This window comes from Rhagoletis zephyria, unplaced genomic scaffold (genome assembly GCF_001687245.7).
Source record: "Rhagoletis zephyria isolate East Lansing unplaced genomic scaffold, Rhagoletis_zephyria_1.1 Rzeph_scaffold_01198, whole genome shotgun sequence".
Taxonomy (NCBI): Eukaryota; Metazoa; Arthropoda; class Insecta; order Diptera; family Tephritidae; genus Rhagoletis; species Rhagoletis zephyria.
In genome coordinates this window covers 1-6950 of record NW_016158282.1, presented here as the reverse complement: position 1 = coordinate 6950, position 6950 = coordinate 1, and positions in this window count along the sequence as shown.

Below are 6950 nucleotides of genomic sequence, written 5' to 3'. Positions count from 1 at the left end.
AAATAAAGTATACGATTGGTTATGTTTGAACAGACTTAAATTGAATGTCAATAAAACTAAGCTTATGGTTATATCAAGGCAAAATTCTGAGAACAGTGGGTTGCTAACTCTAAATATAAACAACGAAGCACTGGAAAAAGTTAATACATTCAAATATCTAGGAATAAAGATCGATGATAAACTAGTCTTTAACGAACACATTGATTATACTGTAGGCAAGATCGCAAAAAAATTATACTTTACGCAGAGAATCTGCAGATACTTGAGTAGAAGGTATAAGACGATGNGCGATATTAAGTTACTTGCTGATGATACGTTGCTTATGCTAAGTGGAGAAAATATAGCTGAGATAGCCTCTAAATTGCAAGATGACTTAAATAAAGTATACGATTGGTTATGTTTGAACAGACTTAAATTGAATGTCAATAAAACTAAGCTTATGGTTATATCAAGGCAAAATTCTGAGAACAGTGGGTTGCTAACTCTAAATATAAACAACGAAGCACTGGAAAAAGTTAATACATTCAAATATCTAGGAATAAAGATCGATGATAAACTAGTCTTTAACGAACACATTGATTATACTGTAGGCAAGATCGCAAAAAAATTATACTTTACGCAGAGAACCTGCAGATACTTGAGTAGAAGGTATAAGACGATGGTATATAGATCTATAATCGAACCTCATTTTATTTATTGTCCAACTATTTTTTTCATAATGAGAGATAGTCAAATTTATAAATTGCAAAAGCAACAGAACAGAGCCATGCGATGTTATGACACACCCATCAGAGACATGTTGGCCGAATTAAATTGGCTTAGTGTTAAACAACAACTTTTTTACTACACAATGAAATTTATTAGGAACATTATATGCCTGATTACTTAAAAAGCAACATAAAGTATGTCAATAATGTACACTCCCAAAATACTCGAAATAAAAATGATTTCAAACTGCCTGCTTATAAAACCGAAGCAGATAAATGTAACTTGTATTATAAAGGATTAAGATGCTTTAATGAATTACCAAAAGATGTTAAATCAAGCAATATGAATGAATTTAAACAAAAATTTTATAATTATTGTAGGATCCTTCCTATTTAGTGATGCATGGGCAATCTTCCAGACTTTCAATCGCAATGCATACGCACCAAGTATACTGTTGCATTACGCCAACATATACCCTTCCGCACGCTTCCGAAAAGCAGCCGAGGCTCATCACAAAACGCATCACTAGATCAAATCTGTGAATCGCTGTTTAGATGCTTGTTTCGCACTTTGCATGCATACGCGGTGGCTCAACCGCAGCCAAATAGTGCAATCATTGTAATGGTTTGTTTTGGAAGTATGCCTCATTGTTTTTCACTGCAGTTGGTGTCCATATAAATGGCGTATACTTTATACTTTGTCTAGGCTTTAAATTATAGATCATAAATATAGATAAATATGTATATGCATATAAGTTTAAGCTAGGCTTAATTAAGCTGTAAGAATTAAATAAATAAAATAAATAAATGTTTGCCTTGACTCGTTAAGTGAGATTAAAGATCCTGGAGTACATTTCGACTCAAAACTTACCTTCACTTCTCACTTAAATGAAACTATTGCTGACTCATTTGCCATGCTTGCATTTGTTAGACGTCACTCTTCAGAGTTCACCGACCCTTATATTATTACGATGCTTTATACCGCGTTTGTGTGTTCAGAATTGGAATATGCTGCGTTTATTTGGAGGCCGAGTCATACTGTTGATATTAATCGTTTAGAAAAGGCGCAAAAAGTATTTATACGCTTTGTTTTACGTTCATTAAAGTTTGTTGAACCATTGCCATCATATGTCTCCCGTTGTCGGCTAATTAGCCTACCAACTTTACATAACAGCAGAACTTCTCTGGCTCTTATTTTTATTGGGTATTATCTCGGGAAAAATTGAGTGCCCGTCCTTACTTGAGAGAATCCATTTTTATGTTCCTGGCCGTAATTTGTGTCGGTTGGGCTAAGTAGAACGATTTATGGTGCAAATGCGCCAAAAAACAGAACCTTATCTAATTTCAATTATTTTTCAAACTTGTTAGGCATAGATTTTACAAACCCTTGAGCAAATACATTAGAATTGGAAAGATATCTTAAGTCCAGTCATTAATATTTATAAGTCTTGTAATTCCTAACCTGTTTCAAATTCTTGATTGTTTTTTTAATTGTTTCTTAGGTAATCTTCTAAATTAATTTTTAAGTAAACAACTTAGCGTAATGACTGATAGTTATATTTAATTATCATATTAATGTCTGTTATAACTATGGTTAGTTGTTAGACATAAATAAATAAATAAATATATTGTTTTATTTTGTTTTACAGAGTTGCTGCATCACAGTTGGCAACTTTGGGTTGCCCAGAGCTTATAGCACACACGAGACAAGAATACGAAGACGTTGCAATTCGATTAGGAACTGATAGAGAATACCTGAAAGCGATGAGGGCAAAAGTGTGGAAAGCTCGTGTAGAAAGTCCTTTGTTCGACTGCTCTCAATATGCTAAAGGATTAGAAATGGTTTTCAGCCGAATGTGGGAGCGATTTGCTAACAATGAACTCCCAGATCATATATATGCAGTTAAAGACAAGTGAAAATGAATAAATATATTAACGTGTTTGCTATTTTATGAATGCGAAAATACAAATAAGATTTTATTTACAAATTTGTTTGATGTTAAAAGAAGTTGTCTATAAGTTGTCATTTTTAATACACACAAACGGATATACGATTCCTAGTTTTAACGCAAGTAACAGCATTGAGTTGACTACGAGAAATATGGTTTTAAATAAAATACTGTACTTATCCAGAAGTTACAAAATATTATAAACTAAAAGAAATAAAAGTTATCAGCCACAAAGAAGGATCAATTTCTGTGTTTCGTTATAGTTAGATTATTAGGAGCGTAAGAATGCAACAATTGTTCCCAGAGATCATCAAATTGAGTTGGAAAAGTTTCGCAGACATACTTTTTAAATGAAATGAAATGACAATCATGCCTATGTATTACGGTACCCGATGGATGCCATCCGCTCGTACTGTCATTACGAGCGAGTTTGATACCCTAATACGCATGCATTTTGGGGTGTGGTTTGAGTATTATCCCTCGCGCAATATGCTCCTTATCCCTCTTTTTTTAATGCCTACAAGCATATTAAGCATACTGTAAGTATATAAATGATATTATATATTAGGAAGAATATTATAAACTACCTAATTTTTCTTAATTTACAGACCACGATAACTGGTAGGATTCCATTCATTCGCGTTTGAATTCGATATTCAATAACTTTAAAGGGCACTATAAGTATACAATTTAAAGTGCCCTCAGATTTTCATAGGCTTATAATACTTAGTTGTTATATTCTTATGACTATATATACTCACGAAGCTAAATTAAGGATTTTTAATAAATATACACTGCCGGAACAAAGTATTGGCACAGCAAATTTTTCACAATATATGCAACAATTTTTATTCTAATATTTTTCCGCCGATTTTGTATAAAAATATGGTTCATACAACAACAAAAAACATAAAAATATAATTCCCAAACTTTGTGCAAAACTCGCGAAAATTCTAAATTCTAAAAAATCTGATTAAAAAGCTGAAAATTTTTATGAAAATTTGCTGAACACATTTATTTTTACTTTTTCGCCTTTTTTCAATTTTGGTGAGGTTTTTACACACTATTTTATAGGAAAACCATACTAGTACTAAATTGATTGTAAAACCAAATTTAATAACGAAAAAACTAGTGTTTATTTTCAAAAATCGGATGAAAGATTACAGAGTTATTAGACTTTTAACGAAAACAAAATTTTTGGCAAAAATATTATTTTTGTCTACACTACTCAAAAATGTTTTCTTGACCGTTTTTTTCTTAATTCAGCATCACCAGTTTCTCGTTGTAGAATATCCTGAAATCATTTTTATACCCAAGCGCACTTGTCCACAAGGGTATTATAACTTTGTTCACATAAAGGTTGTTTGTAACAGCCAAAACGGATCGAGATAGATATAAACAAATGTGTACATAATTGATCATAATGAGAAAAGGAATCGATTAAGCGGTGACTTTCTGTCCGTCCATGCACACGATAACTCGAGTAAAAATTTAGATATCTTAACGAATCTTGGTATGTTGTTTTCTTTTCAGCGTAGTACGGATGGTATTGAAAATGGGAAAAATTGGACAATAACCACGCCTACCTTCCATATAACAGTAGTTTTCTGAAATACGAAAACTGCGATATTTTGGTAACTAGTGGAGCTTATTCACTCGAAATTGATATGGACAATGACTTTGAGGCGAAAAATAAGATTATAAATTTTTGGAAAATGGGCGAAGCCACGCCCACTTATGATTACATGTGTATATCTTGGTAACCACTCCACCAATTTCGCACAAACTTGGCACAGTTATTGGCCTTATTATTATTGTTATTTTATTTTTTCCTACAAAATGTTTTTTTTAATTGTAGCTTCTTTGTGAAAGTGTTCGCCTTGTTCATCACTGAACTGTCCCAAATTATGTGGGAAGAAGTCCAAATGCAAATAAGGAAATTAATTTTTGTGGCCATGTTACAACCAGGGACCGTAACGGTTATAACTTTTATTATAAAAATCATTTTTTAATCGTTATTAACTGAGTTTTATTTTTTGCTCAAAATATAACGATTATTTTTTAAGTATTTTTTTTGCTCGGGAAAATAATCGTTACGTTTTAAGTTTTATTTTTTGCTCGTAAAATAATGGTTACGTTTTAAGTTTTATTTTTTGCTCGGAAAATAATCGTTACGTTTTAAGTTTTATTTTTTGCTCGGAAAATAATGGTTACGTTTTAAGTTTTATTTTTTGCTCGGAAAAAAATGGTTACGTTTTAAGATTTATTTTTTGCTCGGAAAATAATCGTTATTTCTTGAGTTTTATTTTTTGCTCAGAAAATAAAACTTAATTTTTGCGTATGTATGCGTATGCGTGAATAGATAGGGTCGGCTGGCTGCATTGAACTTTTAACGCCACTGTGGAGTGGGTAATGAAAATACAGAGAGCAAGATACAAGGGCAGAAACAAAAACAAGGGCAACGACAAAACCACAGACACTCACAACCTATATTGAAGGATCAAGCCAATGATAAAGATGAAGAACAGGACAAAGTTAAAGATAAATAAAAAGACAAGGATAAAGACAATGATGAAGATGAAGATGAATACCGGTAAATATAAATAAAACACAGTACTTTTAAGTACCTATTCGACACTTAATCCTGAGTACATTGAATCGATCCTGAGATCAGAGTATTTTTGAGTACTGAATACTTTCGAGTTCTTTTGTGAGTACTGAGTACTTTCTTGAGTACTGAGTTCTTTGGAGTACTCAGTATCGATACTTTTAAAAATCGAGTGCGGTCGATCCTTTTGAGAATCGAGTTCTGAGTACTTTTGGTATCGATACTGCCCAACACTAGAAATTATAGCCTAGCGCTACAAAACTCTATCATGCACGTTTTTCTACAGAGCTTAGCTTTTTCAAGAAGCTCACGTAGCTCCTAAATTTAGGAATTTAAGATCCTATGAAAATATCTAAAATTCATAATAAGAGATTAAACCGATGAAAAAGTACTATATGAGAGAATAAAAAATTAATACCTCCTTTTATTTTGGCTTCACTTAATTTGTTTTTACAAATTAGGGGTATTCTCGGAGTCTTGCACGGTGCATGGATTACACGGATTACACGAAAAAAAAACCGGTTTTCCTATATGATAGCTTTGCAAACCGTGAAACCCGTGCATCGTGCAAGGGCTTTGCAAGACTGTGAGAATACCCCTATAGTTTCATATATCCTAGCTTTAAATGCAGTGGTAGTAGGAACATATTTTCAATGTAGTAGGAACATATACCCAATGGGAAGTTTAAAATGTTTTCCGGCCTATTTAATGCGGCTCTCTGTATGGCCATACTTAGCGATCACAGAAAACGTGAGATTAAAAAAAAACTGTCAAGAAAAAATTTTTGAGTTGTATAACCAAAAAAAATATTTTTGAAAAAAAAGTTGTTTTCATAAAAAGTTTAATAACTCAGCAAACTTTCATCCGATTTTTGAAAATAAACACAAATTTTTTCGTTATTAAATTTGGTTTTACCCTCAATTTAGGACTAGTATGGATTTCTTATAAAATAGTGCGCAAAAACCCCACCACAATTGAAAAAAGGCGAAAAAAGTAAAAAAAAAAAAACGTGTTTGCTGGGTAAATACACACAGTTCTCTTAAGGTTTCTTTATTCACATATATGTATATCGTTCGAAAGGCCCAAGTGTCTTCTTTTTAAACCCGACAATAAACCGAAACTCGGTTCATAATGAACAAAGTTACAGGCTTATAAGTGCGCATAAGTACGAAAAACCGCTTTTTATCGGTAAATCAAGATTTTGGGTATGTTTGGCAAATTTCGTATTTCGATTCTTGTTTTACCAGAAAATATACATAACTTCGCAGGTATTTTTTAGTGTCGCACAGTGTAATATTACTAGTTTGATTTGGTAACTCTTATAAGGGAAATATAACCTGGAATTTCTTTGCACACACCGCCCCTAAACCACACAAAAACATTACGCAATATCGGGCTTGCCTCGGTCGTTTATGTGGTGTGTTGATATTTTGCTCATGCTTGTGTTATTGTTACGGTGACCATCCGTCCTTTATTTTAAAGGACAGTCCTTTATTTTAACCCCCTGTCCTACATAATTTTTTTCCAAATAAAGGACGCTTTTTGTCCTTTATTTCTTAAACTGTCCTTTAAATCGGCTCGGCATTTTTTCAGAGGTAAATTTTTAAACGCAGAATATGAAANCATAATTTTTTTCCAAATAAAGGACGCTTTTTGTCCTTTATTTCTTAAACTGTCCTTTAAATC